The sequence below is a fragment of the Symphalangus syndactylus genome, chromosome 9, assembly GCF_028878055.3.
Source record: "Symphalangus syndactylus isolate Jambi chromosome 9, NHGRI_mSymSyn1-v2.1_pri, whole genome shotgun sequence".
Taxonomy (NCBI): Eukaryota; Metazoa; Chordata; class Mammalia; order Primates; family Hylobatidae; genus Symphalangus; species Symphalangus syndactylus.
In genome coordinates, this window is record NC_072431.2 from 134,320,475 (window position 1) to 134,346,202 (window position 25,728).

General features: G+C 39.8%; 1 protein-coding gene and 1 pseudogene across 4 annotated transcripts in view; both read left to right on the plus strand.

Annotated features, from left to right (window-relative positions):
- PLGRKT (plasminogen receptor with a C-terminal lysine) overlaps positions 1–25,728 on the plus strand; it is a 60,474-nt gene that overhangs the window by 12,763 nt on the left and 21,983 nt on the right. The window lies entirely within an intron of this gene.
- LOC129490422 (E3 ubiquitin-protein ligase RNF152-like) lies at positions 4,105–4,912 on the plus strand (annotated as a pseudogene).

Below are 25,728 nucleotides of genomic sequence, written 5' to 3' on the forward strand. Positions count from 1 at the left end.
TGCCAGAAGACTATGGAGCCATATCTTCAGAATTTTGAGAGAAAAACCCCCAAACTTTGTATGCATGCTGATAAAAAGAAAAATTTAAACATGCAAATATTAAGAAAATAAGTCAGCCAGGTGTTTTGAAAACAATTAACTGAAGATATAATCTTGTCAATTTAGAAAGAAATACTAAGACCACCAGCAAATCTAACTTGCTAAAGTGCATGTAGAGGAGAGGAAAACTTTAAAAAAAAACTTTAAAACCAACATTTTGGTAATCTTTTTTCTTCTATTCCATCTTCCTTTGCCTTTTTGCCCCTTTTTGTTGGAATATACTTTAAGGCAAATTTCTATTTACCTGTACTATCTCCATATGATTCTCTAACAGATATGGATATAACCATATTTAGCTAAATTAGCAATAATTTCTTCCTATCATATGCAACCTAATTTCAGTTGCTTCACAAGTGTCTTTTACAGTTGTGTTTGAAATAGGGATCCAAGCAAAGTTTTCCTACTATAGTTGATTATTATGACTCCTAAGTCTTTCTCAGTTTGTGAGAGTATCCTTTCCTTTCTACTTGTCATACTATTTGTTGAAGAAACCAGCTCATCTGTTCTATGGAATGTCCTACAGCTTGTATTTGGCTGATTGCCTCCTCATGGTATTTCTGAGCATATTTTGCTGTACTTCATTCTTCCTATGACGTGGTAAGTCTAGAGGTTTGATGAGACTCCAGTTCAGTTCTTTTAGCAAGAATCTTTTCTAGGTGGCACTGTGTAATTCCTAATACATCACATCATAAGGCTCATGAGGTCTGGTTTTCTTACCTTTAGTCATATCAGTCTGATCTACCCATTATAAATTTCCCCATCAACCTGTGATCGACTGGCCTTACCATCCACTCATGATCATTGCCAACATCTGTGACTTCGTTAGGGCTTGAAAAAAATGGCAATTTAAAAATATTCTCTCATTCCTTTGACATTTGTTGTCTGGAAATTTATTAAGAACTTTCTCTTACTACCTGGTTATCCTGAAATATAGTTTGTACAGGAAACAAATGCTTGATTCTGTCCTTTTATTTAGCAATTTCAGAATAGTGAATTGATACCCTAGAAGTCTCCAAAATTTACCAAATAATTTTTGTTTATTTGTATATTGTGACTATAAACTCTTTAATCGGTTGTAGTCATTATTCTTTTTGCTCAAGTTATCCCGTCTTTGGTTAATGGAAGCTCTTTCAAGTTGACTCCTATGTCCCTTAGATAAGACCCAGTTAATTCTTGATTGTAGGGAGGTTGCTTTAGCCTGCCTGTGTCTCATTTCCCACATGTGAGTATATAGCTTAATAATAAGGAGTATGATACTTTGTAGAGTTACTCTGAGGATTAAGTGAGATGTCCCACATACAAGAATTTAGCACACAGCATCTGCCCCATGTAAGCACTCAGCAAAGTCAGTTAATTAAAGCAAAAGTTTTCTAATTAGATGTGCCATTTATTCACTCACCAAATGTTTATGGAGGAGCCCCTGCTCTATACTGGGTAATATTTAGTTGGGGAGACATAATAGTGAACAAAATCCTTCCCTTGTGGAACTTACACTCCAGTGGGAACACATGCAATAAACCAACAACCACAGCATGTTAGTGATGATGAGTTCTGTGAGGGGAAAAAGCAGGGTAGGGGATGATGATGGGAGACCATGGGTGGGTGAGTGGGAAATCCCATTTTTGGTAGAGTAGTTAGTGAAAGTCTCAGAAGGTCACCTTTGAGCAGAGCCTTGAGGGAAATGACAAAGTGAGCCATGCAGATAGCCGGGGAAAGAGTTTCAGGCAAAAGGAAAGTGAATGCAGAGACACTGAGCTGGGAGAACTCGTGGTGAGTTGAAAGAACAGCAAAGAGGCTGGTATGGCCAGATCTCTGAAAGGATGGGGGAGAGTGGATAGAGATGAGGTCAGAGGTCGCTCAAGCCTTGTACCTAGGACAACTGTTTTGAAATGTATTCTGAGTGACGTGGGAAGCCGTTAAAGGGTTTTGAGAGGAGTAGTGATGTGACCTGATGGTTTTTGCAACATAAAATATAGTGTGTGCTCAATAAATGCTTTCTCAAATACATAAAAATAAAGCAGCAAATAACTATTATGAGCACATTTAAAAGTTGCTGAAATCCTTATAACTCCCAGTATCTGTTGTACTTGTGCCCCCCCATCTGTTTTTTTCTTTACTTGTTTTTTGAGGAGAAGGCTGTACCAACATCTTGAAATGGGAAGGGTCCTATGTTCTGAGGAAAGCAAGAAAGTGCAGTGTGTGCTTTGTAGAGAGGCTTTTGGTGACAAGGAACCAGAATGTAGAGTAGGTGGAAGAGAAGAAAGCAGCACAATCTTTGTAGGGAGAAAGACCAGGTAGTGAGTGGCAGTTGGCCCAGAGCCTAGAAGTGTGAGCGGACTTAACCTGGAAGTGTCTTGCATAAAGGGGCGGCATGGCCAACACAAGTTCGCTGAGGGAGTGGGTGTACATGCATGACTTAAGTCCTGGATCCACACCGTATTTAGCTTATCCTTCTGGGACTCATTTCTGCCCATACCTCCTGTCCCCACTACCTGCCGTAGTCTCCCCATGTTCCTCACCTGAAGTCCTTCTTCTGAAGTTAATTTTTTTCACTTATGAAAAAAATACACATCATATAAATGTCACCATTTTAAAGTCTACCACAATTCAGTGACGTTTAGTACATGTACAGTGTTGTGCAACTGTCACCACTATTTAATTCTGTAACACTTCATCGCTCCAAAAGGAAACCCTGTAATTGTTAATCAGTCACTTCCAATTCCTCCTCTCCTTCCTCAGCCCTTTGCAACCACTAATATGCTTTCTGCAACCACTCATCTGCTTTCTGTCTCAATGGGTTTGCCTATTTTGGGCATTTTCTGTAAATGAAATCATAGAATATGTAGTCTTTTGTGTCTGGCTTCCTCCAATTAACATAATCTTTCTAAGATTCATCCGTGTTGTAACATGTATCAGTACCTCATTCCTTTTTATGGCTGAATATCGTCCATTGTATGGATATACCACATTTTGTTTACCTAGTCATCTGTTGGTGGATATTTGGGTTGTTTCTACCTTTTGGATATTGTGTATAGTGCTGCTGTGAACATTCTTATACCAGTTTTTGTTTGAACAGTTGTTTTCCATTCTTTTGGGTATATACCTAGTAATGGAGTTGCGGAGTCATATGGTAATTTTATGCTTAGCTTATTGAGGAACCACCAAACTCTTTTCCACCATGGCCAGTTTTTTACATTCCCACTGTAAAGTGTAAGGGTTACCATTTTTTATGTCCTCACCAAATCTTATTTTCTCTCTCTCTCTCTCTCTTATTTTTTTTTTCCCAAATTCTAGTCATCTGGTAGTTTTGAAATATATCTCATTCTGGTGTTGAGTTGAATTTCCATAATGGCTAATAACATTGAATATGTTTTCGTGGGCTTAATGGCCATTTGTGTATCTGCTTTGGCGAAATGTCAGTTCTAGTCTTTTGTGTGTCTTTTTTGTGGCTCGCGGTGGCCGCTGGCCCTAGGGTGTGTCTGGCTCAGCTGGGCGGGCACCAAGGACCACCCTGCGATGCTGTAGCCTCCATGGCCTCTGTAGCGAGCCCCCGAAGTCGCCACGGAGGAAGGTCTGCTGAAGAAAGCTCGGTCTCAATTGTGCTCTCTGGCTCTTGCCTCCCAAATGCGTACCATTTCCACTTGGTGTCATCATGCTCAGAATGGTGTGAAAGGGACTCAGTGACAGATTCAGTTTGGAGGATAAATAATCATATTGCAATGTTTTCCTTGGGAACCACTTTTTCCAGAAGACATGCTCTTTGAAAATTGTCATTGCTGCTGGCCTTGTATTCCTGAGTGTTTTGAGAGAAGATGTACCCCGCTGCTGGCTCTGAGCTGCCTGTTGCTGAGGTCAGCCTGGCCTTTGACTAAATGAACATACCTGTGAGTGCTGGATGTCTGTGAGCTCCCCGTCACCTGCCCTGGAAAGACGCAGAGCGGCGGCCTCTGAAGACCAGCTCCCTCCCTTTCCTCTTAGCCTTGCCCTTCCTGCTCAGGGTCCACCATGGAGACACTGTCCCAGGACTCTGCTAGAATGTCAGATCTGTTTTAATTACTACAGCCGCTAGTGAAGGCCAAGTTGCTGGATTGCAAGCACACCTGCTGTTCAGTTTGCCTCCAGCAGATGAGAACCAGCCAGAAGGACGTGCGATGCCCCTGGTGCAACGGTGTCACCAGGCTGCCCCCCATCTTCTCGGTGTCGCAGCTTCTCCACGACCCCGAGGTCCTGGCCGTCATCACCGTTCCACACACTTCGGAGCACATGCCGGTCTTCATCAGACTTCTCGGCAATGGGTGCTACATGCTGCCTCTGCCCATCTCCAAGGAGCATGCACTGCTGCCCGGAGATATGAGCTGCTGCCTGCTGCCCAGGAGCCTGTAGAAGTCCATCACTGTGGTGACCATCCCTGCTGGACAGCAGCCTCTGCAAGGCAAGGCTCCCCAGGGGGTGGCGGAGGAGGAGCAGGACAGGTGGGGCATGGTGAAAAGCCCCATCTGGTTGAGGGTGTGCACTGTCATCTTGGTGGCTTGCGTCTTGGTCTTCCTCCTCAGCATCGTGCTCCATAACATGTCCTGCATTTCTAAGCGCTTCACTGTGACATCTTGTGGCTAGAGAGGGCTGCAGGGAAGTGTCTTGTGGGTGCCAACTTAGGGGTTGAGCACACTGGTGATGAGATCCCAGTGAGAAGGTGAGGGGCGACACTGACCATTTGGTGCTGAGAGCTGGCCTCTGGTTTGCCTCTTGATTTACCACAAGACAGACATGAAGGGCAGAAGGTGAGGTCTTAACAAGATACCAGGCAACTTGCTCTGAGTACTGATGGCAACAGCTTTGAAGATGATTGCATGCAGCCTCATAATCATGTATTCAATGGACTGTAATTTCTGATTTTTCAAAATCATGTTACGAGATAGACATATTCTACTTAGAAGTTAAACTCTACAAGTGCGTACAATGTGATCTTCTCTAAATCCGTTAGATGAGAACAAAGATGCTATGTATGCAAATAGAATTAAACCTGCGAATCCGTGTAAAAATTCAGTTAAGACATGCAGTGCTGGCTTCTTTACTTTTTTTTTTTCCTTGAAACTCAGTCTTCATTTAGTTGCTGAGGCTTTTTGTACATTTTGAATGGCACCAAAACAAGTCAAAATGGACAGTCGTTTTTTTTTTTGAGAAAATATTTTAACAAGTGTCTCCAATGTGTTGTGTTTTGTCATGAACCTTCATTTTCTTCACTTGTAATTAGAGCTCCTACGTGTTTATTAAACTGAAAGCCCAATAGGGGAGCAATAAACCGAGAAATCATGAGAAAAAAAGAGTACTTTACATATTATGGATACTAGATTTTTACTGGATATAAGATTTGTAAATATTTTCTCCCATTCGCAGGTGTTTTTTTTTTCTCTTGACAGTATCCCTTGACACACACATTTTCAATTTTTATGAAGTCCAATTTATTTTTCTTTTGTTGTTCTTAGTGTCATATCAGAGAAACCATTGCCAAATCCAGCTTCATAAGGATTTACTCCTATGTTTTTTTTCTAAAAGTTTTCTAGTTGTAGCACTTAAATTTAGGTCTTTGTTCCATTTTGAGTTAATTTCTATGTATGGTATGAAGTAAGGGTCCAACTTTACCCTTTTGCATGTGGATATCCAGCTGTCTTGGTATGAGGTTCATTCTTTATGAGCATACAGAAGCTAGACACTGTAGAGTAAAGATTACGGGTCACATACTAAGTCTTTAACCGGCTCAGATGAAGAAACTGCTTACCAGGTTCTGCCCACACAGCCCCTTTGAAAAGTGCATCTTGACCTTTACTGGTCTTCAAAGTTTGAGTGGCAACCTGCTGTGTCTTTCTCTTTCAAAGCTGGAATGAATGGAAATAAGTTAGCTTAGTTATAGTATGAAGGACTGTATCTAAATGCAAATACTATTATGCATTATTTAACTTTCAAAGATCTTACTAAAAATGTCCACCAAGTCTCTTAAAATGTGGGGCAGATATTAATATGTCCTTAGTCACTTGGGGAGCTCATGAAAATACTTTTATTATTTCCTATATTCTGATGTCCAGAAATGGTAGGAAGTAAAAGTAGAACAGTTAATAAAGGTCATTAGTGCCACAGGCACTTTTCTACAGAGGCAGATAAGTGGCAAAGAAAGGTCAAGCCACTAAGCTGATCCTTGGCTGCCTAGCCCTTCCATGCAAACAGTGGGTCCAGGACAGACACTTCTCCAGGGCAGACACACAGTTTTTAGATTTGTTCACAAACTTAAGTGAGACCAATGAATCCAGTAACCATCAGAAAGCTTTTTGTTTGTTTGTTTTCCTCCTTCAAGCTATAATTTTATTTTCATAAATCTGAAGAGAGCACATTTTCATTAATTTTTGTTCTTCATTGCTTGGACAAGGGGGTGGATTGCTTTATTATTTATTAATTCTGTGAGGCATTTACAGAATGCCTACTATATGCAAGGTTTCAGGTGCAAAATGATTGAAAATGATCCTATAGCTTTAATAATTGTTTTTGCCTTGTTTATACATTTTGATAATATGTACACAGACAGACACTTAGTCACCCTACCATATTTCAAACAGAATTTCAGGTAACCTTGCTATTAAAATCTTTAGACTTCTACGTGTCTTGTTTCTACTTTACCTGGTTCCTTATGATAATGAAGAATTTAGGGCAGCAAGAGGAGGAGGATTTCTAGAGAGAGAGAAAAAAAGCCTCCATAGGTGTCTTTAATGTTGAGTATTAAGGAAAACAATCTGAAGTATTACTAGACTTGAATAAACTCATGACATTCAGAATAAAAGTGAATCCATATTTTTAAAAAAATGTTTAATTTTGAAATAATTTTAGATTTGCAGAAAAGGTGCAAAACATGGAGAGTTCAAGTATATCCTTTATGCAGCTTTCTCTAATATTAACAATTCACAAAGTCATTGTACAGTGATCAAAACCAAGAGATTAATATTGGTATAATACTATTAACCACTGATGTTTTTTTTTTATTTTTTTGGTATTTCACCAGTTTTTTCCTAAAGTCCCTTTTCTGTTCCAGGATCAAACCCAAGATCTCCCATCACATTTAATTGGTGTCTTCTTAATCTCCTCCCATCTGTGACAGTTATTCTTTCTTTTCTTGGCTTTTATGTTAAGTACTTTTGAGAAATACTGGTCATTTATTTAGTAGAATTTCTTACTTTGGGTTTGTTCAATATTTTCTCATGATTAGATTGAGATTGTGAATGTTTTTGCTTATTTTTCTTCAACCGCAAAATGCTTTTGTGTCTTCCTTGTTGCATTGTATCAGAGGATACATGAAGTTGATATGTCTTATTGCTAGTGGTGTTAACCTTGATCACTTGGTTAAGGTTGTATCCATCAAGTTTATATACACTGTAAAGTTACTATTTTTTCTTTCTAATTGATAAATATCTTTGAGGAGATACTTTGAGACTTTGTTAATATCCTGCTTCTTTTTGAACTTTTGCCCACTGATCTCATCTTTCATTGGTGGGATCTTACATGCAACAATTATTACTCTTAGGTTTGCCTAATAGTGATTTTTTTATTTACTTCATTTCATCTGTATTTGTTAATTGGAAGAGCTGTCCTTTCTTTGTGTGTTTATTTATCCAAATATTTATATCAATATGTTTTCGTGGACATTTTACTCTATGGGTTATAAACTAGTACCATCATTATATGTTTTGTGGCTCAGATTGTTTCAGCCTTGACTTTGACCAAATTCCATTTGCTTTCTGTATCTTTTTAATAGAACCTATCCTTTTTTGAGTGCTTGCTTCTTTTCTGTGATCACAATATATACCAGGCTTATCTTATATTGTTCCTGCTTCAGGCCTGGAATTAATGACTTCTTCATGGAGTCCTGGATCCTTTTGTCAGAGAATGATATTTGGAAATCAAGACCTGGGTTCTGGGTATGCTTACTGTTATGATGATTGTCCCTAGGTCCTCTCAGCAAAGACATGTATGTATATGAACCCATGCATAGATACACATCTGTATTTATTTCTGTATCTACCTATCTGTATATATTTTCTAAACCACAAGTTCAGACACCTCTAATTCCAATCCAGTGTGACACATTTCATTCTAGCTCTTTCCCTTTATTTGTAAGTTTTTTTTCCTCAGGTACTGAGAGACTTACACTATATTCACTTCAATCCCAGTAGACATGTAAAATAGTTTTAGAATTGCCAATACGTACCCCTGTGAGAAACAGATTCAATAACTAGAGGACATTATTTGCATGTTCTTTTTGTCTTCACAGTATACAGTCAAAACACTGTTTTCCTAAGTTAATAAGGTTAGTTTTTCCTGGCTCCTTCAGTGTTAGTTTATTGACTTGTAATGCAGTTGGATTTACTTGTTATACTTTATATTCTCTCCACATCTGGTTGGTTTTAATTAATTATAGGGCTGAGGAGTATATGAAACATTGCTATGGTTCTAATAGTCAAAGCTATGTAAAAAGATACATTCACGGTAGCTCATGCCTGTAATCCCAGCACTTTGGGAGGCCGAGGTAGGCAGATCACCTGAAGTCAGGACTTTGAGACCAGCCTGGCCAAAATGGTGAAACCTCTGTCTCTACTAAAAATACAAAAATTAGCTGAGTGTGGTGGCGGGTGCCTGTAATACCAGCTACTTGGGAGGCTGAGGCAGCAGAATCGCTTGAACCCGGGAAGTGGAGGTTGCAGTGAGCCGAGATTGCACCATTGCACTCCAGCCTGGGTGACAGAGTGAGACTCCGTCTTAAGCAAAAAAGATACACTCCAAGAAATGTTCTTCGTCTTTCTCCCTGTTATCCCATTCCCATTCCCCCTCCTCTTTATAATACTCTGTTCCCACCCTTCCTCTGTAAGTGTTTAATCTCTTAACTAAGAAAAATCTTTGGTTTGTCCTTCCTACATTGATTTGGTACAGTGAATAGCTGTATGAGTATTTTCTTATGCCCCCTTCTCTCATGTGTGAAGGATAGCATATCATTGATACATTGTTTACTTTGCATTTTTCATTTAGCAGTATATCCTGGAAACCACTCCAAATCAATTCATAGAGATCTTTATCATTTAAAAAAATGGTTGCATAGAATTTTATTGTGTAGCTATATCAAAATTTATTCAAATGATGTATGTACACTGTATTAGTTTTCTATTGCTATAACAAATTATCACAAACTTAGTGATTTAAAACAACATAAAATTTTTTATCTTATATTTCTGAAGGCTGGAAGTTTGAAATGGTTCTCAGTGGATAAAAATCAAGATGTGAGGGGGGCTGCATTTCTTCTAGAGGGTCTAGGAGAAAACCTCTTTCCTTGCCTTTTTTAGTTTCTGGAGGCTGCCTGCATTCCTTGGCTCATGGGCCCTTCCTCCACATTTAAGCTAGCAGCATGATGTCTTCATTTTTCTCTAATTCTGACTCTCTTGCCTCCATCTTTCACTTTTAGGACACTGGGCCTGGATAATACAGGATACTCTTCTCTTCCCATCTCAAAACCCTGAGCTTAGTCACATCTACAAAGTCCTTTTTTGCCATGTAAGGAGATGCATTCATAGGTTCTGAGGATTAGACATGGGCTTCTGTGAGGGCCCATTATTCTGCCCACCCCAGGTACTTAGGTTATTTCCAATATTTTGCTATTACAAACAGTGCTTCAATGAATAACTTCGTTCTTTCATATTTTTATATTGTTGGAGGTGTATCTTCAGGGTAGATTTTTAGAGTTGAGATTGCTGAATTAAAGGCAAGTGCTTGTTAGATATTGCTACGTTTCTCTTCAGAAGGGTTTATCAATTTGAAAGTGGCTATTTTCCCAAAGTCTCACCAACAAAGTGTGTTGTCTTGCTTTTTAGTTTTTGCCAGCCTGACAAGCAAGAAGTGGTATCTCAGTCTTGCTTTAATTTGCTTTTCTTTAATTATGAGTGAATTTGAACATTTTCTCACGTTTGAGGGCCATTTATATATCTTGTTTTTTTGTGAATTTTCTGTTTATTGGGCTTTTGTCTACTGTCCCTCAAGGGTTCTTTGAATATTAGGAGTATTGGTCTCTCGTCTATGGAGATATCTTCCTAATATTTTATTTCAGATTGTCACCTGTTTACGGTGGTTTAAAAATTTTTACACCATGAAAAGAAGTTTAATTTTATGTGGTCAAGTTACCAATATTTTATTTACTCTGCATTTTGATTCTTGATTTAGAAAGCTTTTCCCTATACCACAGTTATCCTTGTTTCCTGTGGTACTTTTGTCTTCGCTCATTTTCTGTTGCTATAATCCAATATACAGACTGGGTAATTTATAAAGAATAGAGATTGATTTAGCTCATGGTTCTAGAGTCTTGGAAGTCTGTTTCCTTCTGCATCAGGACATGGCGGGAAGCATCACATGGTGAGACAGAGCAAGCAAGCCGAAGAAAGCTTGGTTTTATAACAAAGCCATGATAACAAACCTACTCTCATGATAGGGACATTAATTTATTCATGAGGGCAGAGCCAGCATTAATTTATTCATGAGGATAAAGGATTAAGTTTCCAACACATGAACTTTGGGGGTACACATTCAAACCATAGCAACTTGTGTAGCTTCATTTATTGACATTTAGGTTCCAAATCCATTTGGGATTTATTCTTAATATGATATGAGATAGGGATCTAATTGTATCTTTTTCAGATGGCTACCTTGTGGTACCTATACCACTTATTAAGAAGTCTATCTTTACCCCCAGTGAGTTGAGATACTACCTGTATCACATACTAAGTCTCTGTATGTACTTGCATTTGTTTCTGGACACTCAAATTCACTGGTCAGTTTGTCTAGTCATATACTAGTATTGTAATGTTTTAATTATAGACACTTTTTAGTATGGTTTAATGCTTGTTGAGGCTACTATACCGTTGTCGTTTTTCTTTTTCATTGTTTTCTTGGATAATCTTTCATGTTTGATTTTCCACAGAAATTTTAGTGTCAACATGTCCAAGTTTAAAATAGTTTGTTGATATTTTTCGTTGGGATTGTATTAACTTATAAGTTTATTTATGAAGAACTATTGAGTCATTTTATTCAAGAATAGGAAATGTTTTTCCATTTGTTTAAGTCTATTTTAATGTCTTCCAGAAGCTTATAAATAAACTGTAGGCTAAACCAAAGAAAAAATGAAATTTTAAGTTAAATTTAAAACTGTAATATCTTGTCAGTAATTAGAAATATATTCTTGTAGTTGGATTTCTTACCTAGCCAGCAAGAGGATGTGTCAGCAGTGGCTTAACGTCATGGTATGGCTACTGAGGGCTGTGGATTCATTCTTCTTTGTGTGCACTTGGAGGTTCACAGGCTTTGGAGTCACACATACCTGTGTCCAAACCTGACTGTATCACTTACTGATTCAGTGACCATGGATAAGTGACACAGGCTCTCTGAGTCTGGCTTCTTCATTTCTAAGATGGGGAGAAGGATACTCAAGAATTGGTTCATGTAGCAGAGTAGATGCTCAGTAGTGTTTCCCTCTTTCCTTTTCTTTTTTTCTTTTTTTTTTTTTGAAACAGGGTCTTGCTCTGTCTCCCAGGCTGTAGTGCAGTGGCATGATCTTGGCTCACTGCAACCTCTGCCTCCCGGGTTCAAGTGATTCTCCTGCCTCAGCCTCCTGAGTAGCTGGGATTGATTATAGACGCGTGCCACCATGGCCCAGCTAGTTTTTGTGTTTTTAGTAGAGACGGGGTTTCACCATATTGGCCAGGCTGATCTCAAACTCCCGACCTCAGGTGGTCCACCTGCCTCAGCCTCCCAAAGTGTTGGGATTACAGGAGTAAGCCACTGCAACTGGCCTGTTTCCGTCTTTTCTTATCTGCTTTCTTTTCTCTTATTTGCTCATGATGACTACTCCATTTTTTCTTTCATCTCTAGTTTCATTATATACATAACCAGAGAGTAAGTTAAGCTAAATATTGTCATACAAATACCCATTTTATTTAGCCATATAACAATTAACAATATTATGTCAAGCTGAAGTAAATAATGCTGATTTATTTCATCTAGAGTGTTGTGTATTGGTCTCAAGGTAAAAGGCTGTGCTTTAAAAAATGGAGACAAAATTTTATTATTCATTTGTAAATGCTTATTTGATATACTGATGCCATTTCTAATCTTTCTCTGTGGTACAGGCCATAAACCTGTACTATAGATGAAATGTTTTAATTTTCTACTGTGGATTTGGCTTATTCCAAGAGCTATGCAACAGACAATAGTGTTAGACAAAGTTTCAGTATGAACAAATTAATTCATTTTTATAGAGAAGCATAATCTAAAACATAATTTTCCCAACCCTGCCTGCTTAAACTGTGTATTGCCTTAATTATGATTTCAACATGATTTTGGTGACTTCTGTTAATTTCTTTTTCTTTTTTCTTTTGTTTTTGAGACAGAGTCTCGCTCTGTTACCCAGGCTGATGTGCAGTGGCATGATCTTGGCCACTGCCCACTGCAGTGTCTGCCTCCTGGGTTCAAGTGAGCATGTCAGCTAATTTTTGAATTTTTTTTTTAGTAGAGATGGGGCTTCACCATGTTGCCTAGGCTGGTCTTAAACTCCTGACCTCAAGTGATCCACTTGACTCAGCCTCCCAAAGTGCTGGGATTACAGGCATGAGCCACTGTGCCCACCCACTTCTGTTAGTTTCTATGTCTTGAGTTTATAGTGAGGTTGATTGCACAGATTGTGTAATGTAGCATAAACTTTTATACTTGAAAATGATCGCCTTAAATGCTTATTTCAGTCACAACTAGAAAAACGAATAGGTACAATTAAGGCCAGTAATAGCAATTTTTCTTGCTTTTAAAAATAAAGTTTTAAAGCCAAAATATTATGTTATTATTTTAAAAGCAATCATTTTATCATCTTATATGCTTGGTTTCTAGGGTTTTTAAAGGTAAAAATTTCTCCAGGTCCCACTTCTCCTATGCTTGTTCTTAGATAAGAATTTGAAAAGCCATGCCTTAGAATGTTTCTGGAAAAAAAAGTTAGAATTTCATTATTCCAAGATACAGTGGAGGTATTCCAAGATATACTGGGTAAGCACTCTCATTCCAAATAGGAGAATTTGGCCAAAATAAAGGGGCTACAGGCCCTATGCATCTAAAACCCAGCAGGGCAGTCATTAAACCTTAAAGCTCCAAGCTAATCTTCTTGGACTTCATGTCCCACATCCAGCGCACACTGGTGTGAGGGATGGGCTCCCAAGGCTTTGGGCAGCTCCATCCCTGTGGCTTTGCAAGGTTCAGCCCCCATAACTGCTTTCATGGGCTAGTGTTGAGTGTCTGGCTTTTCCAGGAGCAGGGTCTAAGCTGTCAGTGGATCTACCACTCTGGGTATATATATAAAGGGGAGTTTATTAAGTATTAACTCATATGATCACAAGGTCCCACAATAGGCTGTCTGCAGGCTAAGGAGCAAGGATAGCCAGTCCGAGTTCCAAAAGTGAAAAACTCAGAGTCCGATGTTCAAAGTCAGGAAGCATCCAGCACAGGAGAAAGATGTATGCCAGGAGACTAGGCCAGTCTAACCTTTTCACATCTTTCTGCCTCCTTTATATTCACTGGCAGCTGATTAGATGGTGCCCATCCAGTTTAAGGGTGGATCTGCCTTCCCCAACCCACTGACTGAAATGTTAATCTCCTTTGGCAACACCCTCACAGATATACTCAGGATTAATACTTTGCATCCTTCAATCTAATCAAGTTGACACTCAGTATTAACCATCACAGTACCCCAGTGGATTCTTTGTGGGGGCTTCAACCCCATATTTCCCCTCTGTACTGCTCTAATAGAGATTCTCCATGAGGAATCTCCCCCTGCAGCAGGCTTCTGCCTGGACATCCAGACTTTTCCATACATCCTCCAAAATCTAGGAAGAGGCTCCCAAGCCTCAACTCTTAACCCCTGCATACTCACAGGCTTAGCATCACATGAAGCTGCCAAGACTTACAGCTTGCACCCTCTGAAGCAGTGACCAGAGCTGTATCTGTATCTGAGCTGTATCTGACCTGAAGCTGGAGCTGGAGTGACTATGATGTGGGAAACAGTGTCCTGAGGCTGTGCAGGGAAGTGGAGCTCTGGGCCTGGCCCAGGAAACCATTCTGTCCTCTTAGGCCTCTGGGCCTGTGATAGGAGGGGCTTCTGCAAAGGTCTCTGAAATGTCTTCAAGGCCTTTTCTTTATTGTCTTGACTATTAGACTTGGCTCCTCTTTACTTTCACAAATTGTTACAGCCTGCTTGAATTCTTCACCCAGAAATGGGCTTTTCTTTTCTACCACATGGCTATGCTACAAATTTGTAAACTTTTATGCTCCCTTTTAAATATAAGTTCCAGTTTTAGGTCATTTCTTTTCTTGTACATATGAGCCTAGGCTGCTAGAAGCAGCCAGTCTACATCTTGAATGTTTTGCTGGTTAGAAATTTCTTCCACCAGATACCCTAAACATTACTCTCAAGCTCGAAGTTGCACATATCCCTTGGCAGGGGCACAGTACAGCCAGGCTCTTTGCTAAAGCTCAACAAAAGTGACTGCTCCGCTTCCCACAGGTTTTTCATTTCCATCTGAGACCTCATCCACCTAGCCATCTCTGTCCATATCACTATCAGCATTTGGGTCACAACCATTCAACAAGTCTTTAGGAAGATCCAACTTTCCCTCATCCTCCTGTCTTCCTCTAAGCCCTCCACACTCTTCCAACCTCTGCCCATTACACAGTTTGAAAGCCACTTTCAGTGTGAACAAGATAATGTGGTTTTATAGCAAAATATAATCTAAAATAAAACTTTTTTTCTAGCCCCTCCAAATTTAGATCAGTTATTCCCTCAGAGAAAATTTCTACATGTCTTTGGTGGGCTTCTGTTAAATTCCATGTCCTGGGCTTGTAATAGAGTTGTCTATATACAGATTAGGCAATGAAACACTAAACCTTTGTAGTACTTGAAAATGGCAGCATTAAATGCTGGTATCAGTCATACACACACAGACACACATACACAATAGTTACGGGTGCAATTAAGGTGGCAAAAGCATTTTGCTTTTCTTTTAAAATTATGGTTTTAAGGTCAAATGTTACTATTTTTAAGCCAATTATTTCAAGATCCTATCTAACTTGGTTCCTAGGGTTTTTAGGGTAAAGTCTCCAAATTTTCCACTTCTATTCTTGAGATAACATTTTAGGTGTGGATTTGCAAAGCAATGCTTCAGAATTTTTTTTTTTGAAAAATATGTAAGAACAACATGCTGCCTAGAGGTGTAATCAGACATGTTTATGTTACAGATAGAACCCCAAATAGAACATTGTAATACTAATTTATTTATTCAACACTTTTTAAAGGCCTGACAATATGCCAGGCCCTCTGCTAGTCAATAAGGATATAAAGATAAAAACACAAGGTTGAGAAGTTTTATAATAATTAAATGTTCTGAAGTGTTTCAAATTATATCACATAGTGCTTTTCTTGGAAGAAGAACTATTTAGATTATGTTCAATAAACAAAAATTTGGTGTTTTCTTTGTGTGTATGGAAAATTAGTGATGTTAGTTTAAGTTCATGGGTAGGTTCAGTTCAAGTATATTTACTGAAGACAAATTAGCAATATGGGGCCATTGGGTTAGGGATCTATTTATTATGGTAAGATAATTTTGTCATTTAGCATCTGAATTTTTGTTATATATGGGAACATTCATTTGTCAATCATTGTACCTGTTTTAGTGCCAAATTATAGAATAAAATTATGTACTCCAAAGTAAAAATATTAATTTGAAGAAATATTTACTTTGAGAAAATTTTATACATGAAGACCTCAAAGTTTTAAAAGCAATATAGAAGTGAGGGACTATGGGTGATTTTTCTATCCTGAAAAACTCTGAAATTACATTTTATTCTATAAAACACAAACAAAACGCACAGTGAGAGCTGCAACTGTAGACCTTATACCTTAACTTCATTTTTATTTTTAATATTTTTAAAAATTTCAATAGCTTTTGGGTACAAGTGGTTTTTGGTTACATGGATGAATTCTATAGTGGTGAATTCTGAGATTTTAATGCACCCATAACCTGACTAGTGTGTCTTAGCCAATATGTAGGTTTTTATTAGTTCTAGAGTATATGTGCAGGATGTGCATGTTTGTTACATAGGCAAACGTGTACCATGGTGGTTTGCTGCACCTGTCAACCCATCACCTAGGTATTAAGCCCAGCATGCATTAGCTCTTTTCCCTAATGTTCTCACCCTGGCCCACCCTCCCCCAACAGGCCCCAGTGAATGTCGTTCCCCTCCCTGTCTCCATGTGTTCTCATTGTTCACCTCCCACTTATAAGTGAGAACATGGTGGTATTTGGTTTTCTGTTCCTGCGTTAGTTTGTTAAGGGTAATGGCTTCCAGCTTCATCCATTTCCCTGCAAAAGACATGATCTTATTCCTTTTTATGGCTGCATAGTATTCCATGGTGTATATGTACCACACTTTCTTTATCCAGTCTGTTATTGATGGGCATTTGGGTTGATTCCATGTCTTTCCTATTGTGAATAGTGCTGCAGTGAACATATGTATGTGTATGTCTTTATAACAGAATGATTTATAATCCTTTGGGTATATACCCAGTAATGGGATTGCTGGGTCAAATGGTATTTTCAGTTCTAAATCTTTGAGAAATTGCCTTACTGTCTTCCACAAAGGTTGAACTAATTTAAATTCCTACCAACAGTATAAAAGCTTTCCCATTTCTCCTCAATACTGCCAGCATCTGTTGTTTCTTGATTTTTTAATAATTTCCATTCTGACTGGTGTGAGATGGTATCCCATTGTGGTTTTGATTTGCATTTCTCTAGTGATCAGTGATGTTGGGCTTTTTTTTATATGTTTGTTGGCTGCATGTATGTCTTTTTTTGAGAAGCGTCTGTTCATATCCTTTGCCCACTTTTTGATGGGATTGTTTGTTTTTTTCTTGTAAATTTTCTTAAGTTCCTTGTAGATTCTGGATATTAGACCTTTGTCAGATGGATAGATTGCAAAAATATTCTTCTATTCTGTAGATTGTCTGTTTCCTCTGATGATAGTTTCATTTGCTGTGCAGAAGCTCTTTAGTTTAATTAGATCCCATTTGTCAATTTTTGCTTTTGTTGCAGTTGCCTTTGGCAATTTCATGATAAAATCTTTGCCTATGCCTATGTCCTAAATGGTATTGCCTAGATTTTCTTCTAGGGTTTTTATAATTCTGGGTTTTACATTTAAGTCTTTAATCCATCTTGAGTTAACTTTTATATAGTGTGTAAGGAAACGATCTAGTTTCAATTTTCTACATATAGCTAACCATTTCTCTCAGCACCATTTATTAAATAGGGAGTCCTTTCCCCATTGCTTGTTTTTGTCAGGTTTGTCAAAGATTAGATGGTTGTAGATATGAGTTTCATTTCTGAGTTATCTATTCTGTTCCACTGGTTTATGTGTCTATTTTTAAAATACCAGTACCATGCTGTTTTGATTACTGTAGGCTTGTAGTATAGTTTGAAGTCGGGTAGCATGATGCCTCCAGCTTTGTTCTTTTCGCTTAGGATTGTCTTGGCTATGCGAGCTCTTTTTTAGTTCATACGAATTTTAAAATACTTTTTTCTAATTCTGTGAAGAATGTCAATGGTAATTTAATGGGAGTAGCATTGAATCTATAAATTGTTTTGGGCAGTATGGCCATTTTTACGATATTGATTTTTCCTAACCATCTGCTTGTGTCCTCTCTGATTTCCTTGAGCAGAGGTTTGTAGTTCTCATTGAAGAGGTCCTTCACTTTCCTTATTAGCTGTATTCCTAGGCATTTTATTCTCTTTGTGGCAGTTGTGAATGGGAGTTCATTCATGATTTGGCTCTCTGCTTGTCTATTGTTGGTATATAGGAATGCTTGTGATTTCTGCCCATTGATTTTGTATCCTCAGACTTTGCTGAAGTTGCTTATCAACTTAAGCTTTTGGGCTGAGTCAATGGGGTTTTCTAGGTATATGGTCATGTCATCTGCAAACAAAGACAATTTGATCTCCTCTCTTCCTATTTGAATATCCTTTATTTCTTTCTCTTGCCTGATTGACCTGGCTAGAACTTCCAACCCTATGTTGAACAGGAGTGGTGAGAGAGGGCATCCTTGTCTTCTGCTGGTTTTCAAGGGGAATGCTTCCAGCTTTTGCCCATTCAGTATGCTATTGGCTGTGGGTTTGTCATAAATGGCTCTTATTATTTTGAAGTGTGTTCCTTCAATATTTAGTTTATTAAGAGTTTTTAACATGAAGGGATGTTGAATTTTATCAAAGGTGTTTTTTGCATCTATTGAGATAATTATATGGTTTTTGTCTTTAGTTCAGTTTATGCAATGAATCACATTAATTGATTTGTGTATGTTGAACCCATCCTTGCATCCTGGGGATAAAGCCATCTTGATTGGGGTGGATAAGCTTTTTGATGTGCTGCTGGTTTTGGCTTGCCAGTGTTTATTGAGGATTTTTGCATTGATGTTCATCAGGGATATTGGCCTGAAGTTTTTTTTGTTGCATCTCTGCCAGGTTTTGGTATTGGGATGATGCTGTCCTCATAGAATGAGTTAGGGAAGGGTCCCTCCTTTTCAATTGCCTGGAATCATTTCAGAAGAAATGGTACCAGCTCTTCTTTGTACTTCTGGTAGAATTCAGCTGTAAATCCATCAGGATCTGGGCTGTTTTTGGTTGGTAGGCTGTTCATTACTGCCTCAATTTCAGAACTCATTGTCTATTCAGGGGTTCAACTTCTTCCTGGTTCAGTCTTGAGAAGGGTGTATGTGTCCAGGAATGTGCCCATTTCTTCTAGATTTTCCAGTTTATTTTCATAGAGGTGTTTATAGTGTTCTCTGATGGTTGTTTGTATTTCTGTGGGTTCAGTGGTGGTATTCTTATCATTTCTGATTGTGTTTATTTGAATCTTCTGCTTTCTTCTTTATTAGTCTTGTAGGATTGGGGGGAACCTATGAACAGGCAGAGGCCATAGAAATGGTATTTCCTTCTCTCATCTTATGTGAAGAAAAGTGCATGAGCCCATTTTCTCATGGGTTGATTTATCTGTAACCATTAATAAGCACATCATTTTGTTTTGTAGTCCTCCCCTTCATACTCATCACTAAAATATTTGATTCCAGGATAGCTTACTCAATAGAGAACATAGAATGAGATTAAATTTTAAACTTCTGGTTAATACTGTGATATTGTTTTCTTGTGCTTTAGTAGAACAATCTTATCATTGCCTTTATCCTTACTGCGAAGTATGAATCACTTCAAAATGTACACCATTAAGAATGAGAATCATGGCCGGGCGTGGTGGCTCACGCCTGTAATCCCAGCACTTTCAGAGGCCGAGGCAGGTGGATCACCTGAGGTCAGGCGTTCGAGACGAGTCTGGCTAACTTGGTGAAACCCTGTTTCTGCTAAAGATACAGAAAATTAGCCAGGAGTGGTGGCGTGCGCCTGTAATCCCAGCTACTCAAGAGGCTAAGGTAGGAGAATCGCTTGAAACCCAGGAGGCAGAGGTTGCAGTGAGCGGAGATCGCACCATTGTACTCCAGCTTGGGCAACGAGCAAAACTCTGTCTCAAAAAAAAAAAAAAAAGAATCATTTAGCAACCCCTCAACTCGCTGTATAACAAAGCACCTAGTATTGGTGAAATAAATTGTTCCAATCTGCTGTCTGTTTAAAATTATCTAATGCCACCTTCCATCTGTTACATTGAGACCAATAATGATTAAATGCAGCAAAATAAACCTTATTTCTACCCAGCCTTCCACTACCTATTATCCAGGGGAGAATACTATTATTCCTGATAGAGTTTGGTCTGTTCTATAAGTTTCTTTATTTTATATTTTTAATGCCCGTTGCTCATGTCTGTTTTCAATTTTTTCTTGTCAAGACATTTGCCTTCTATTTCAATACTTAGTATTTACTTTACAACTAATTCTGATTTGTGCTAACCATCATTTCTTCCTAAATTTAAAAAATGTTAAGGACTTAATTTTGCTGTCCTACTTTTACACTTTATAAAAATTTTGAAACTGATTTAAACAAGAACCCTAAAAATAGTCTGTCATGCTGATTCAGATCACCATTTGACATAAATTGGGTGGAGACCTGAACATTCTCTGTTTGATGCCCTACCACAACATCCCCACCTGGCTCTTCCATACTCTGCTCTTCCTCGTCCGTCACTGCCCTGTGCTCTGAGTCTGACCCTCCACACTGCATTTCCCAGGTTCCCTTGCCCTCTGGCTTCTGATGGAGATCAGCCAGTGTGGTTCCTAGCAGAAGTCTTGAGGGTAGGGAGACAGTGAGTTTAGGTATATGGTCTGGCTATGGCGGTGGGTTCCTAAGCCACAAATCCTTTTAGGCAGTACCACTTCAATAGCTTCACCTGTTGCTGGATCTGGTTAATACTGTTTCCTTCCCCTTCCCCTTCTAGCCTAAAAGAGTTCATGGTTTCCTGCTATTGTCAGCCCCTGGTTGCCTTTTCATCCCTTGAGGCTACCTTAAACCCTGTCCACTGAGAGTGCAGAGTTCTTTCATTACATTCTTCTCTGTTAAACTCTTTTGAGGGGATACTATCTCTACCTTCTGTTGACACTAATCAAACAAAATAATAGTATGTTTGTGGTTTTGTTATAAACGATTTTCTAAAATTTAACAGAAACCTGCATTATTCAGGAACACTAAAAATGTACATTTAAAGTAATTGTTTATTAAACTGTAACAAGTTTTCTAGCAATTTTAGATTGAATTTGTTGCTCCCAAACTGCTTTAGATACCTGCCATAATTACAAATTAAATTTTTGGGTAAGACTTTGCTGTAACTGTGGTAATTAGAAAAAAAATCCACACTAAACATGAGGCAAGTGTCTGTTGACCAAAGAGAAAAGAACTTTCCAGTGTGTTACATGGATTTTACAGCAGAGAAGCTGCTTCCATAATAGAATTGATGTCCCCTTGACACTGCCTTTGGGAAGGAAAAAATAAAATAAAAAAAATTGATGTCACCTTTCAGATACAGATATTGCAACCTTAGAGAAATTATAGATCTACAACTCTTATCTTCACTTCGAACATAAATTAAGGTGATACTGGCTTTTGAATACCCATTTTCCTCATATAACAATTAACAAATTTACATCAAACCAAAGTAAAAAATGCTGGTTTATTTTATTTATAAGTAGTATATATTGTTTTTAGATGGAAGGCTCTGCTTAAAAAATATTTTTTTGAGACAAAGTCTTCCTGTTCATCTGTGAAGCTTATTTGGTATACTGGAGTCATTTCTAATCTTTCTCTGGGTTACAGGCCATAGAAGTTTGCTAGAGGTTAACAGTCTTAATTACAAATTATCTTTATTGCTTTATTAAGCTTTCTTGTTTGTTCTATTGTATATTTACCTCATTCTAAATGCCATGCAAAACAAAACAGTATTAGACAAAGTTTTAATGTGAACAAATTAATGCAATTTTCTAGAAAATCATAACCTATTCTACATATTTTCTTCTAGCCTGTCCTATATTTAAACTTTTTGTCGCCTTTCTTATTTCTTTATGTCTTTGATAGACTTCCAATAGTTTCTGTGACTTGAGCTTATAGTCCTGTGTCTTGTGTAGACTGGGTAATGGAACACTAAGCTTGTATACTTGAAAACGACAGCCTTAAATTCTCCTACCAGCCACCTGTCCCCGCATAATAATAGTAATAATAAAGGCCAGCAATGGCAGTTATTTTTCCTTAAAAACTAAAATTTTGAAGTAAAAATATTATGTTTTTATTTTTAAGCCAACTGTCTTAAGATCTTATGTAACTTGGTTTCTGGGGTTTTTGAGGGTAAAGTTTCCCAACACCCCACTTCTCCTACACTTATCCTTACACTTAGGCATGAATTTACAAAGCAATGCCTCAGAATGTTTCTGGAAAAAATATGTTAGAATTACATCATATGGCTGGATAGCAGTGTAATTGAATATGTTGGTTTTCCAATTTGCGTCTTCACATTTGTTTATGTTAAGGATAGAACCCCAAAGAGAATAATACTGGTTTACTTATTCAATGCTTATTAAACAATAACAATGTGGCAGCCTCTGTACTATTCAAGGAGGATATAAAGATGAAAAGACAAGGTTGAGTACTTTCTTTTTTTTTTTTTTTCTTTTTTTTTTATTAATTTTTTTTGCATACAAAAACAATAAACATTTTCTAAAAATACATACAAACAAAAAGATGCGTATCAAACATATTAGGAAGGTTGCACATGGGAAGTCGGGGAATAGAAATGGGGGTGGGAGTTAAAATAAATGAGAGAGGGACTTTATATGGATCAGTGATAATAACTCAATCCTCTATTTGACAAAGAAGAGGGAGAAGGAAGAGGAAGAAAAAGAAAGTGGGATAAAGGATCAGAAAGGGAGGAAAATAGAAAAAATTAGAGTATGACTCCAGGGTAGACCTGTTTTGTTGTCATTGAGTTGGTTGGTTGGTTTGTCTGTTGTATTCTTCATGTTTCGCCAAGTTGGCCAGACTGGTCTCGAACTCCTAGCCCGAAGTGATCAACCCGCCTCGCCCCCCAGAGTGCCGGGACCACAGGCGTGAGCCACCACGTCCAGCCCCCACATTGCTTCTGGCCTCCGTGGTAGACCTCCCAGACGGAGCGGCCAGGCAGAGGAGCTCCTCACTTCTACCCAGACACGGGGCGGCCGGGCAGAGGGGCTCCTCACTTCCCAGACGGGGCGGCCAGGCAGAGACGCTCCTCACTTCTTCCCAGACGATAGGTGGCCGGGCAGAGGCGCTCCTCACTTCCCAGACGATGGGTGGTCGGGCAGAGGCGCTCCCCACTTCCCAGACGATGGGCGGCCGGGCAGAGGCGCTCCTCACCTCCCAGATGATGGGTGGCCGGGCAGAGGCACTCCTCACTTCCCAGATGGGGCAGCCGGGCAGAGGCGCTCCTCACTTTCCAGACGATGGGTGGCCGGGCAGAGGCGCTCCTCACCTCCCAGACGATGGGTGGCCGGGCAGAGGCGCTCCTCACTTCTTCCCGGACGGGGCGGCCGGGCAGAGGCGCTCCTCACTTCTTCCCGGACGGGGCGGCCGGGCAGAGGCGCTCCTCACTTCTTCCCGGCCGGGGCGGCCGGGCACAGGCGCTCCTCACTTCTTCCCGGACGGGGCGGCCGGGCAGAGGCGCTCCTCACTTCTTCCCGGACGGGGCGGCCGGGCAGAGGCGCTCCTCACTTCTTCCCGGACGGGGCGGCCGGGCAGAGGCGCTCCTCACTTCTTCCCGGACGGGGCGGCCGGGCAGAGGCGCTCCTCACTTCTTCCCGGACGGGGCGGCCGGGCAGAGGCGCTCCTCACTTCTTCCCGGACGGGGCGGCCGGGCAGAGGCGCTGCTCACTTCCCAGACGGGGCGGCCGGGCAGAGGCGCTCCTCATTTCCCAGACGGGGCTGCCGGGCAGAGGCGCTCCTCACTTCCCAGACGGTGGGTGGCCGGGCAGAGGCGCTCCTCACTTCCCAGACGATGGGTGGCCGGGCAGAGGCGCTCCTCACTTCTTCCCGGGCGGGGTGGCCGGGCAGAGGCGCTCCTCACTTCTTCCGGGACGGGGCGGCCGGGCAGAGGCGCTCCTCACTTCCTCCCGGACGGGGCGGCCGGGCAGAGGCGCTCCTCACCTCCCAGATGATGGGAGGCCGGGCAGAGGCGCTCCTCACTTCCCAGACGGTGGGTGGCCGGGCAGAGGCGCTCCTCACTTCCCAGACGGGGCGGCCGGGCAGAGGCGCTCCTCACTTCCCAGACAGGGTGGCCGGGCAGAGGCGCTCCTCACTTCCCAGACGATGGGTGGCCGGGCAGAGGCGCTCCTCACTTCCCAGACGATGGGTGGCCGGGCAGAGGCGCTCCTCACTTCCCAGACGGGGCGGCCGGGCAGAGGCGCTCCTCACTTCCCAGACGGTGGGTGGCCGGGCAGAGGCGCTCCTCACTTCCCAGACGGAGTACTTTCATAATATTTATATGTTCTGGTGGTTCAAATTATTTTACACAATGCTTTTCTTAGAAGAAGAAATATTTGGATGATATTCAGTAAACACAAATTTTGTGTTATCTTTGAACCTGTTTGGTAGGATTATGATGTTAAATTCTCGGTTAGGTTCAGTTCAAGTATATTTACCAAAGACAAATTAGAAATACAGGGACCATCAGGTTAGGGATTTATTTTATTATGGTAATAGGATTATGTCATTTGGAAATGGAATTTATTTTACACTTGGTCTGATTTTTAAATCATTTTACATGACTTAAATGTGAAATTATAAGGTAAAATGATTATTTTCAGTTATGCACCCCAAAACGTGAAGCCACATATGTTTTGAGGGAATTTTGAATATGAAGACCACCGAGTATTAGAAGTTATATTGAGTGGGGATTATGCGTAGTTTTCCTCTCTTGGAAAATCTATCTGTGATTATATATTTTCTTTTTAATGTACATAAACCAGTAAAAAACACAAGGAGAACTTCAACTGTAGAACCTGCACTTTAACATTAGTAACTGCTAATGTAATTAATCTACCCACAAATTTTGGTGAATTTTTTTTTGCACATATAACAATAAAAATTACTACCACCACCTTAGGAGCTGATTAGAATAACACTTTATTTATTTATTTATTTCATCTATTTTTTTGAGACAGAGTCTCACTCTGTCGCCCAGACTGGAGTGCAGTGGTGTGATCTTGGCTCACTGCAACCTCTGCCTTTGGGTTCAAGTGATTCTCCTTCCTCAGCCTCCTGAGTAGCTGGGATGACAGGCATGCACCACCAGGCCTGGCTAATTTTTGGTATTTTTAGTAGAGACGCAGTTTAGCCATGTTGGCCAGGCTGTTCTCAAACTCCTGACTTCCAGTGAATCCACCCACCTTGGCCTCCCAAATAGCTGGTATTACAGGCATGAGCCACAGTGCCTGGCCTGCGTATTTTAATTCCATATTTTGCTTATATTTTTAGTATTTAAACATTTGCGTATTCAAAGACATTAGTATACTTACAAGTAAGGGAAATTTTATTAGGTTAGATATTTTAAAACCTTTGAAAATTCATTTCTAAGTAATAGTTTGGTGCTATGTACCTTTAATAAATATAACATTAGAGCTTTCATATTCACAAACTGTCACTTGCAAGGACCGGACAATCTAAAAATGCACAACTCTAAAGAAAAGGGAAAAAAATCTGCGTATTGAGCATATAAAAGGGAAGAACAAGTAACCTTCAGACAGAAGTGATATAAGGTGAAATAATGATGGCAAGGATTTGTTTTCTTCATGTATTTTATTAGGAGAAAAACTACTGTAGGAGAGGGAAAATTGCTTCTGTGTACCCTTCGAGGTTTTTTGGCTGGTCTATGAATTAAATTGATATTAGACAGATTAAAAGGAGAAAAAACATTTAATTACTCGCATATGCACAGGAGTCCCACCAAAATATGAGACTCCAGGAAGCAGCCAGATGATTGATACAGATACTATCTTAAGCTAGAGTAAGGAAT